Below are 12,136 nucleotides of genomic sequence, written 5' to 3' on the forward strand. Positions count from 1 at the left end.
GCCAGATGTTAGCATCATCAGTGAATAAAGTTAAGAGAGTGCTAGGGTTTTGGTAAACTATCCCTTTTAATCCTCATCTAGAGCCATACCCATTTTACAGGTAAGAAAAATAAGACTCAGGTTATGTAGTTAAGTGGGAGAGATGACAAGTGAATTCAAATTGGTCCAAAGCCTCTTCTTCCTCTGTATCAGGTTTCACTCTATCACCACCCAGACATGTAAGTTCTTTTCTAATTCTCAGATAGGCTATAGTTACCATGGGAATAATTTCTTCCTGCACTGAAAGCTACATCCTGGAGATGATGTGTTGTAAACAGGTGACTGAGTGGGAGCCAGGGCATCTGGGCTTGGCTCTGTCTCTGACTAGCAGGTGTGCGCATGTGTCTATAGGTCTCAGTTTTTTTTAATCCCTATGGATCCCTTTCAGAGCTGTATTCAATAAGTATGATGTCAGTTAGAATGACTCCTTTCATACTAATGTTTACTATAGACTTAGCACTTGATAACTTGATAGGTAATCCCCGATTCTTACACAAGGATAAATATTGTCTCTGAATTAGAAGTGAGGATACTGCAGCCTGGAGACTTACAGGAACCTGCCAACTTCCTCTCTGCTCACAAAATGCTAAAGCTGGGGTTTCTCTGAGGTTTTTGAATCCAAAGCTCATGTTCTTGCTACCCAAGCTTGCTTCCTCAACCTCTTCTGTATCCTCATGCTTATGGGTGTAGATGGTGCCATTAGCCAGCTTTATCAAACTTTCAATACCTGGACCCAGAGAAGAAATGCATTTTATGTTGATTTTGAGAAGCAACCCCCCTGCATGCACGTCAGCATGCGCGTGTGTGCACACACACACATGCACACATACACATATACACACGCATGTGTACTGTGTGCACACTGATACCTCTGAAACAGAAGTTTCATGAAGCAATGCTTATGGTTTGTATTAGCAATGCACTTAATTTTCTTTTCACTTCCAGTTCAATCTATTTTATTAATATGCTTGTTAAACTCTACCGAATTGATTTAATTACCTACCAATGGGCTGTAGCCCTCAGTTTGAAAATTGTGTGCACATCCGGATTTCTCAGTATAATTACTCCAGATCTTTCCCCCCTGCCTCTCCCTGTTTCTTCTTATGGAATGTAATGAAAAATCTCTCTCAACCTGATAATTTCATAACAGTGTGAAATCTAAATCAATGCCTGCCCCCACCCATCTGCCATCCATACATCTGTAGAGTGAAAAACTATTTCATATATTTGTCCTGAGAGCAGGAATGAAAATGTATGCTTTTTTCCTTGCTGAAAATACTAATTAACAAAAAGTGAAGAATAAGGAAGTGACATTTGTCCCTCCTGGACTTGAGAAGATGGGGATAGAAGAACCTCTCTTGTGGGCTGATAAATTGAAAGGGTGTAGGGTGGGGAGGGACCGCAGCATTAGAATTCTGGTAAATGATGAGTGAAACTTACTTCATGTTCTTCTGTGCCATATAGCTGTCTAACTACTATTACCGCTGGACTTGTCCAAGGCGGTGTGTTTATTGAACTCCTTTATGTACCAGGGCTTGTTCTGAGTACCTCACCTGTTATCTCAGTAGTTGTATTGTCTCTATGTTTTTACAGGTGGGGAGACCAAGGCATGGAGAGGTTAAGTGACCTGCCCAAGGTCACACAAGCTAGTAGGGATTGGTCTTGGGGGGATTCATATCCAGGGAGGCTGCCCCTGGAGCTCATGGTCTTTATCATTAAGCTGTAACTGTCACATCTTTCAGGTAGTTCTTTGTTAGGCACCATGCCCAGAACAGGGCTCTCACTTCTGGGTTTTGAATCCTGAGAAGAATCACACAGGGAAGAAAAATGGTTGGTGTCCATTCACTACTCAAGGGCTGCCAGAAGGGACTTACCACTTGAGGGAAGAAGAAGTTCTTGCTTCTCAAATTGGTAGAGTTGATTTAGTTTCTTTCTCTCTTTGAGCTCTGGTTTTTAATTTAAAAGAAAAACAACAACTTTCAAAAAAAAATGAGAGCTACCCATTTCCTTTAAATAAATTTATTTGTGCTTAAAATTTCACTGTCAGAGAAAAAAACAAAAACGGGAGCCCTGATAAATGCAGACAGTTGTTTGACTCTTCCTGGTCTATTTTCTCATCTTTAAAATAAAGGAATTGCATACGCCCATCCCTAGATCCCTCTTAACTGTGATCTTTCGCTAGAATTGGGTGCTAGTGACTCATGACATTTTCAGGAAGAGACCAGCTGGCCCCGTGTTAGGGAAGCAGGAGAAGGTTTGTTAACGTGACCTTTGCATTCATGCTGTATGTTTTCTGTATGTTTTGCATGACTGTGATTCTACTGTTGGTGAATTCATTTAAACCATAAACATAACAATGATGACTAGCAGAGGTTCCTTCCCAAGCGTGCCTCGTGCAGACCACAGAGACCTCAGTGCTGAGAGGTCTGGGCAGAAACTGTGTGCCAGGTGAGTACCTTAATGTGGCCTTCCTGGACCTGGCACTAGGAGTTAGATTCATCTTCACTCTTAGCCTAAGAGGTGGTCCCATTCCAGAGATTATGATCATGTCATTATTCTGCCTTTAAAAGCATGTCATTATCAAAGAATCAGTATGACCCATTCCAGAGTTTTGTATCAGACAGTGCTTTGAAAAGAAGATCTGAAATGTCAGTGACATCAAGAAGACTTGAAGTTGTTTGAAAGTAGCCATGTGTTCATCCGTGGGAAAAAATTAGAGATGCTTGTTTTCTTTCACGCTTTGATGAAGCCTTACAACTTGCAATAAAGGGACTGCGGGAAGAATGAAGCAATTGTTTCTGACAAGCTGTATGTAAACATTGCATTTCTGCATAATGACATAAATAACCAGGTGAAAAGAAATGGATTTGCACAGGTGTTAGAATACAAAGGTTTCCCCTGAAACTAGACATCTGAAGACAAAAACCCACCTCTAGTGGCTCTCTCCCGCTACCCCCAAATTGAGGGAGCATCTGTCCTTCCTGGAAGGAGAGACCCATGGAGCAGTTAATTCCTCTCAGCAAGTATTTCCTGGTGACTTACCATTCCTGGCAGTCCATGCAGAGCAAAGAGAAGCAGGGTCTGAGAACTGGGTCAGACCCACAGTGGGTCTGAGCCATAACCCAGAGTGTAGTAAGGTAACTCAGACATCTGTTCCAACCCCCTTATTTTAAGCTTAGGTGACTTGAGGTCCACACAGTTAGTTAACTTGTTCAGACTCAGGTCATTTGTCTAGCTTGAGATCAGACCCAGCCTAAATCTAGGAACTCTGTTCTTAGTATAATTGACATGAGTAATATTATTATAATATTGTAATATAAATAGTAAGAAACACCTGCTTTCCATATGCTGGCCCCTTCTGTATGCTCTGAGTACTTACATACGTTCACTTAGTGACAACGCAGTGACTCATTTAACCCTCATGGCTCCCTGAGGTATACATCATTGCTTCCATTTTACAGAAGAGGAAACTGAGGCAATGAGAAAGGGAAGTGGTTTGCCCCAAGTCACGCAGATAGTAAATGGTGACGTTTGGATCAAAACCCAGGCAACCTGATCCCAGAGTTTCCCCTCTAAACCACTAGGCAAGGGGTCAGCAAACCTATACTTTCTGTAAAGGACCAACCGGATGGTAAATATTTTCGGCTTTATGAACCATAAGCATCTCTGTTGCGTCTGCTCAGCTCTGTCTTCATAGTGTGAAAGCAGCTGGAGACCACCTGTTAACTGAATGGGTGTGGCCGTGTCCCAATAAAACTTTATTTATAAAAACACGTGGGGCTGGATCTGTAGTTTTCAGATCCTACACTGGTCTATGCCACCTCCACTTATAAATGGTATTAGGAGAGATACAGATGTCTGAGGAGTGTGGTGATCTGGTTTTATAAGGCATTTGGGGCCAGAAATTGCACTAAAACAGTATGGTTTTTGTATTCCTTTTGGGTCCTGCTTTGCCCAGAGAGAGTGATGGTCATCAAAGCCGTGTGCAGTGGGTTGTTAGGAGGCTGAGAGTCAGAAGAGGCTTTTTATTCTCCCTCAGCTTTCTGGGTGGCCTCGCACAAGTCCCTTAGCACCTGTCACTCGGAACTCTCCTCAATGGTGATAACATTCCTTGCCACCTGTCCCTCTCCTTCTCTGAAGTGTATGTCTTGGATTAATGAAGTCTTGTCCGAGATGTACTTGGAGCTGGGAGTTTGGAAGAGAGGAAACATAGTAAGTGACAGTCATCATTTAGCTTGCTTGCACATGAGCATTTTGGGGATATGAGACCATCGGTCTTAGTTTGGCAGGAAGAGCCCAGTTTTAAAGGAAAGGCACTTTTGGTAATGTGAGGAAGAGAATGTGGATGGAGGGGCCATAAATTTATGTGTTGCCTATGCAGCGGTAGACTTTAGGTAATGGCATTCTTTAGAGGGTGAAACATACTTATTTCTGTTTTTAGCAAGTGTGCAATGAGAGGGTTCCATGGCCTACCTCATTATGTATCATCTCCGTAAGGAAATTAAGGCTTCTCTGCTAAGCTGTGCGTCTTAACACGAGGGAGGATTTTTATAAATGTTTCCAAGTGAAATTTTGAAGTTAAAAGTTGAACCAAGAAGCCTCAAAGGGAACCAAGCTGCTGCTTGCATTTCAATGAAGGGGAGAGGAAGTTCATTATAGAGGTTGAAAATGTGGTTTGCATGCTAAGACTCTCGTGGAAGAATGGGCCTCCGGGACCGGGTGGGGGGGAAATTCTAGTTTGCCCTTTGTGGTTAAGGTTTCTTGGCTAAGTACGCATAGTACCTTCTAATGCTCCCCCTGCCTTTTTTATTTTTATTTTTTTTCATTTTTTTAAAGCTTGGTAAGAACATTCTTCTTCAAGTTTAAAGATACATATTGAACTGAAAATTTCAGCTTGCCTCAGAATCTTTGTTTTTTTCCCAATTGTTTGTTTTGTTGACAAAACACTATTGACAAATTCAATAGATGGTAATCTTTGGGAATCTAAACTTAAGATGCTCTCGCACCAATTATAGTGATATATTCAGGGGAGATGTTCTTGGTACTGGGCTAGGTCTCTATTAATATGGTTGTATCTTACTGTAAACAACAGCATCAGGCCTGCAGAGCAACATTCTTCTGGTTCTACGGGTGAGCAAAGTGAGAAGCTAGCTAACTCTGTCGGGGTGAAACAGCTAGAAAGTGGCAAAGCCGTAACTGGACTCTATCTTCCTAATTCCAAAACCCCAGCAAGTAGGGCGACCAAATGTCCCAGTTTCTGGGATGCAGGATTCTCGGAGCTAAAACTAGAAATGGAGATGTGGTCACCCTGCCCAGAAGAGGCTTGCTATTCCAAGTGCCAAGGGAGTGCTCACTCACGATCAGGAATCTCGTCCTCATACACTACAGGGGGGTTTTCCTCTGCGATGCCTCCCCTCACCTGCTGGAAGCCATGTGTGTGCACCGTAAGACCTGCAGGGCCACAACTTCTAGGGCATCTTGGCCCCAAAGAGGAAACCTAGGCGCCTGAGTTCGGTGGGATTTCTAGCTTGAATGTAGCCCTATTTATTGGTCCAGTTTGGATTGATAGAGCAAAAGGCACAATTCTTAGAATGGTAGCATCCATAGTTTTGCACACGTGCTTCAAAATATTGCTATGCTCTTGTGCTCACAAGTGAGCCTATTGTTTGAAAGGCTGGGTAAGCACTGGAGAATTTCACCCCTTCCATTCCATCTCCTTCCAGGCTTTCTAAGGACAATTCATTTGCCTTTGGGGATCAGAGCTGACCACCAGAAATGGGGGCCAGCCAGCACAAAGCTTCTCCCCTCAAAGCCTGAACGTTTCTTTTCAAGCAAATGATTTTGGCCTGTGTCCAGCTGCCGAAGGACACTGTGTACTTAGGCTGCCTTTAAAATATTTCTAAAGAAAGGTTGGCATGCAGGGCCACAGATTGTGAGCGCTGTTGTTGCCAGAGTGAAAGCAGAAGTGATCATTAGAACATCATGCATCTACATATGGTCAAGAGATTGCTCTTTATGCAAAAGGTGAATCCGTGTAAACACACTGGGTTTTTTTGTTTTTTTTTTTCCTGTTTTAAAAAATATACTGAGCCAGGGCCCTGTCAGTGACCTCTGGAAACCCCCCTGGTGATTTTCCAGGAAAGGACAGATCAAAAGCAGGCAGGGAGGTCACTTGATGCTTCAGCTGCTTGTGGGAGACGTTATTCTCCAAAATGTGATGCTTGTAAATGAATGAGAAGGCTAGCTTGTGCCACCATGCTGGGGATCACTGCCGTGTGTCAGTTACGTGGGTGCCTGTTTTGAGATTAGTTTTTAAGACTTAGTCATTAGATTCACACAGGGGACCTTGTAATCACTTAATTACCAGTGTGCTTGCTGTATAATAATGTCAAAAGATGTCTTGTCATTTTTATTTCATGTTTTGTTCAAGTTTCTCTGTGACTATGTCCCAAATGAAATACCCTTCAAGAACAAAGTATTTCTTCTGTGATGGGGGCCTGTTTCTGGGAGAAATAAGATACAAGCTCTGGTTGATGAGCAGAGAGAAAGGGCCAGGAAATGAGGGCAGAGCAAAGGGGATGGGAACCAGAGGAGGGGGAAGAGAATGAGAAGCTGGGGTTGGGTGTGGTGGGCATACTGGTAGCCACAGAAGAGAGGAGAAGTTGAAGGGAGGGCTGGGCAACAGTCCAGGAGATGCACAGATAAGCTGAGAGAGACACACGTAGAATCAGGTAGACAGATCCAAATAGAGACACACAGAGATTAACCCATGATCAGAGAGAGGCCCTGGTCTACTGGTCTGGACAGACAGTTAAGAGTGGTCCTTGTTCTTATGTTATGCAATCATCCATCATCTTATTGATGACACTTTTACCTGTTTGCTTCTTTCTGTGCAGACTATTGAGGAAGCTGGCTCTTAGGTGAGATTTGAGAGCCTGTATAAGTAATTAGCATAATCTCTGGGGCCAGACCATCTGTTTGAATCCAAGCCTCGCCACCTACTTGCTTGGTGACTCGGGCAAGTAACATAATCGCTGTATCTCAATTTATCCTTAAAATGGAGTTAATAATAGTGTTTACTGCATTGGTTGCTGTGAGGATTAAAGGAGATGATGTATGGAAACCCGTGGGACCATGGTACCCCACAAGTATCGGCTGGTATTACTACTCTACTTGTAAAATGATCCTGGATGTTGTGGCACCAATTTTCCTCTGATGGCCTGTTCACAGAGGTTAGTATGCTCTTCTGGCTACTGAAGAGGCTTCATGTTCCCATCTGGGGCTTTTGGCACTGGCCCTTATTGCCATCTGAGGAGAGAGTGAAAAGGTAGTCATATGCTGTGAATAAAGAGTTTCAGCCTCTAGCCCAGCTCTGGTATGGACTAGCTATGAGACAATTTCTTTGGATCTTCTCTCAGATTATGGTCTTTCACTAGGTGATTGATATTGAGTCCTTTCTGGTGTGTGAGTTTTATGATTTGGCTATTATTTTACTTCTATGCAAATGTTTTGTGGACTTAAGATTCTTGAAAAGATCGGAGATTGATCATACAAGAACCACTGGAAGGAAGAAGTGTGTGTGCTGCAGTATACTGTCGACCCTTGAGCAACATGAGTTGAGCTACACATTATATGCAGATATTTTTTAGTAATAAATACTGCAGTACTTACTAGACAATCTGTGGTTGGTTGAATCCTCAGATGCAGCCAAACTGGAGATGCGAAGGGCCCACTCCACTATAAGCTATATGCAGACTAAGCCCTGAGTTGGTCAAGGGTTAACCATAGATAGATAAAAGGAAAGGATGAGAAATCTGACTTCCTGTAGTCATGCTGGTCATCATGACTGTTGACATTATTTCCATTTTTAAACCTTTTCTGTTAGAGGGGGAGCAGAGTTTGAAAAGGTGCTACATCAAGATGTGCTGTGGAATGGAATATTATTCAGTTATAAAAAAGAATGAAATATTGCTATGTTATAGCCACATGGATGGACCTTCAGTTCAGTTTAGTTGTTCAGTCGTGTCCGACTCTTTGCGACTCTCTGGACTGCAGCACGCCAGGCCTCGCTGTTCATCACCAACTCCTGGAGTTTACTCAAGCTCATATCCATTGAGTCAGTGATGTCATCCAACCATCTCATCCTCTGTCGTCCCCTTCTCCTTCCGCCTTCAATCTTTCCTAGCATCAGGGTCTTGTCAAATGAGTCAGTGCTTTGCTTCAGGTGGCCAAAGTATTAGAATTTCGGCTTCAGCATCAGTCCTTCCAATGAATATTCAGGACTGATTTTCTTTAGGATGGACTGGATGGATCCCCTTGCTGTCCAAGGGACTCTCAAAAGTCTTCTTCAACACCACAGTTCAAAAGCATCAATTCTTTGGTGCTCAGCTTAGTTTATAGTCCAACTCTCACATCCATACATGACTACTGGAAAAACCATATCTTTGACTAGACAGACCTTTGTTGGCAAAGTAATGTCTCTGTTTTTTAATATGCTGTCTAGGTTGGTCATACTTTTCTTCCAAGAAGCAAGTGTCTTTTAGTTTCATGGCTGCAGTTACGATCTGCAGTGATTTTGGAGCCCCTCCAAAATAAAGTCTGTCACTGTTTCCTTTGTTTCCCCATCTATTTGCCATGAAGTGATGGGAACTGATGCCATGATCTTCATTTTCTGAATGTTGAGCTTTAAGCCAACTTTTTCACTCTCCTCTTTCACTTTCATCAAGAGGCTCTTTAGTTCTTCGCTTTCTGCCATAAGTGTGGTATTATCTGCTTATCTGAGGCTATTGATATTTCTCCCGGCAATCTTGATTCCAGTTGGTGCTTCATCCAGTCCAGCATTTCTCATTATGTACTCTGCATATAAATTAAGTAAGCAGGGTAACAATATACAGCCTTGACGTACTCCTTTCCCGATTTGGAACCAGTCTGTTCCACGTCCAGTTCTAACTGTTGGCTTCTTGATCTGCATAAGATTTCTTAGGAGGCATGTCAGGTGGTCTGGTATTCCCATCTCCTGAAGAATTTTCTACAATTTCTTGTGATCCACACAGTCAAAGGCTTTGGCATATTATGCTTAGTGAAATAAGACAGAAAAATGATACCACTTAGATGTGGAATCTAAAAAATTATATGAATGACAGTATATGCAAAACAGAAACAAATTCACAGATGCAGAATGCAAATTTGTGGTTACCAATGGGGAGAGGGGAGGAGGGAGGGGCAAACTAGGGGTATGGGATTAGCATATACAAACTACAGTATGTAAAATAAATAAGCAACAAGGATATGCTGTAGAGTACAGGGAGTTATACTCACTGTCCTGTGATGGTCTATAATGGAGTAGAATGCAAAAATCCCAAGTCACTGTGCTATGTACCTGAAACTAACACAATCTTGTAAATCAACTGAATTTCAATGAAAAAAGATGAACCCTGGGGCAGGGTCTTAGTTCACAGAAGATAAATTTTCATCCTTTAAAGCTGAGTCCGGATCTTGCAATTTAGCACAGGTAACCTGTTTGTTCAACCTAAGCGAGTGGCTACACTATCTATGCCTGTCTCTGGCGCCTTTTATCTCCCTTTCTATTCCTGTCCCAGCTTCTTCCGACTGTCAGATGTTCACCACGGAACCCTGTGTGTCTCAGTTAACAAAACTGCCTCTTGCCCTTTCCCTAAGGCAGCCAAAGTCTTCTTCCTGCTTCCCTTCCTGGGTAGTGATGCCAGTGTGGATAACTGAAAAAATGTAGCTCTCCAGGTCATTCTTGGATTTGAAAAGAGAATTCCTTTAAACTTGGAACTTTGAGGAAGATAATGTTTGAGCTGGGAGCTTTGAGAGTCTCCTCCCAGTCACAAGCCGCCCGCTGGGCTGTACCTTTCTACCTCAAATCTAAGTACATTGCCAGGGTCTAGAGTACCCAAAGGCACAATTGGGTTGGAATGTGTAAAGGTAGCCTAGTGGTGAAGAACATAGGCGAGTTGACTGACAAAGCTAGGTAGGAATCCTATTTTTGCCCTTGGTTACATCAGAGTCTCAGTTTATTTGTCTGAAAAATGGGGGAAATAGTGACAAAGAATATAGTCGTCGAGAGGATTAAATGTATTAACGTATCCAAGGATGTTTGCTCATTTACGGCACATAGGGAATGCTTGTATGGTTGCAACGACTCAGGGCTAGCTTTCTGAGCACGTGACCTGTACAGTTGCACAAGGCATCCTTCTCAGGGGGGCCCTGTGCTGGGGTTAGTGCTTTCTGTCACTGTTGTAAAATTCTTCATAATTTTGAACAAGGGCCCTGAAGTTTCGTAGCCAGTCCTGCTACTCCTGGGCTACCTTTGACCTCTGCTTGCTCATCTGGTCCCACTTGTTACACACCTCTCCCCTTTCTATTGCTTGTTGTTTTCTCAGGCCTTAGTTAAAAGAAAGGATCTTTTCTTTGGGAAAAGAACTGTGGTTCACAGCCTCTGGAATATTCAGATACAGATATCTTTTATTGCCTCCACTTTTAGAAGTCACTGATTAAAGGTCTTTTAGAGCACATCCCCTCTAAAGTCAAATAGCAAAAATTACCCCAGGTAGACAAGAACCCCGTGAAGATGTGTGATTGAAGACATTTAGGTGGAAAGTCTCGCAGTGCATCCTGTCCCTCCCCCTCTGCCTTCCCCGTGCTCATTATCAGACTCTCTCAGCCACTGTCGGGCTATATCCCCTTTGTCATCTTTCTTACAGAGGGTCCTGACTTGAGTTACTCCCCATAATGGTGACCTATGATTATTCAAAGCAGTTTTCTAGAAAATATACCATTTCTGTTTGGAGTTGGGAGACTAGAGAGAGGCACAGAGCAGCCCACAGGCATACCCATGGATTCACCTTCTGTGTGTGGATGAACAGGATGAGCTTTGGCTTGAATCTAGATAAATCCTGTAACAACTTGGTCCTCAGGTTCCCTGACTTACGGTTTCTAAGTGTGGTTGCTCAGTTGCATCTGACCCTTTGCAGCCCCATGAACTGTAGCCTACCAGGCTCTATTGTCTATAAAATTCTCCAGGCAAGAATACTGGAGTGGATTGCCGTTCCCTTCTCCAGAGTGTTTTCCCAACCGAGGGATCAAACCCAGGTCTCCCACAATGCAGGAAGATTCTTTACCATCTGAGCCAACAGGGAAGCCAGTTTTGTCCAAATCTAGCATTCTTAGATTAGCACATGTGTGTTAGTCACTAAATATCAACTTCGGGGCAGGGGAGTTCTTTGGAAAATCAAAGACAGGTCTCCCATCAGAGCTTGAGAAGTGTTGGGATCCGCTTGCTTTCTTTCTTGCAAAGACACCCCCAGGCCTGCCTGTACCTCTGGATTGCAGAGCAGCACATTTGGATACTAAAAGTGGTGGGTGGCCAGGGAGCTCTGCTCCAGGTGTGAACTAGGAGTTCAGACTATTCCCAGGCTTAGTATTCTCTAGGGCCCCTGCTGGGCAAGAGGGGCCTATAGGTATATGGGACCCCATTGGCTATCTATATGTTCTTAGCTGAGAATTGGAATGGAAACTTCCATAAATGTGCTCTCTAGGACTGAGACAGGCATAGCAGAAAAGGAGTCAGGGTTGACTTCTTGGAACAATAGCCTGTTTTGCTGCCTGTGCGTTATGTAAATGTTATCAGCTAGTGGACAGAGAACAGAAAGCAAGTGGGCAACCTCGGGTGGCAGTTGTATTTTGGAAAGCATGAATGAGTACTTGGCTTTTTCATTCAGTTTGCTGTTGAGATAGTGGGGCTCCTCCTATGCATGACATCTATATTTTAGTATCTCTGAGCCTTGTCTTGCTTCCTCAACTGGAGTAATCTGTGGCTCTTTTGGGCTGCTGACTGGTTGCTCGTCTTGAGATTTGGCAGGTGATCTGTTCAATACAGCCCTTCATCCAGTGATTCTTAGGGTAAAGTTAATACTCCTACAAGGTCAATAATCTGTTCCAGCTCACTTAGTCTTTTGTGAAGCCTCAGGAGCCCAGCCTCTCCAGGCTATAGTATCTAATGGTCTGTGGGTCACACCAAAGCCCACCAGCCCACTTTCTGGTATTGATACTGATGCTGCCACTTCTATCTTAC

At 43.2% G+C, this 12,136-nt stretch overlaps 1 protein-coding gene across 9 annotated transcripts in view; it reads left to right on the forward strand.

The window, feature by feature from the left end:
• CARMIL1 (capping protein regulator and myosin 1 linker 1) overlaps positions 1–12,136 on the forward strand; it is a 321,864-nt gene that overhangs the window by 129,610 nt on the left and 180,118 nt on the right. The window lies entirely within an intron of this gene.

This window comes from Bubalus kerabau, chromosome 3, assembly GCF_029407905.1.
Source record: "Bubalus kerabau isolate K-KA32 ecotype Philippines breed swamp buffalo chromosome 3, PCC_UOA_SB_1v2, whole genome shotgun sequence".
NCBI lineage: Eukaryota > Metazoa > Chordata > Mammalia > Artiodactyla > Bovidae > Bubalus > Bubalus kerabau.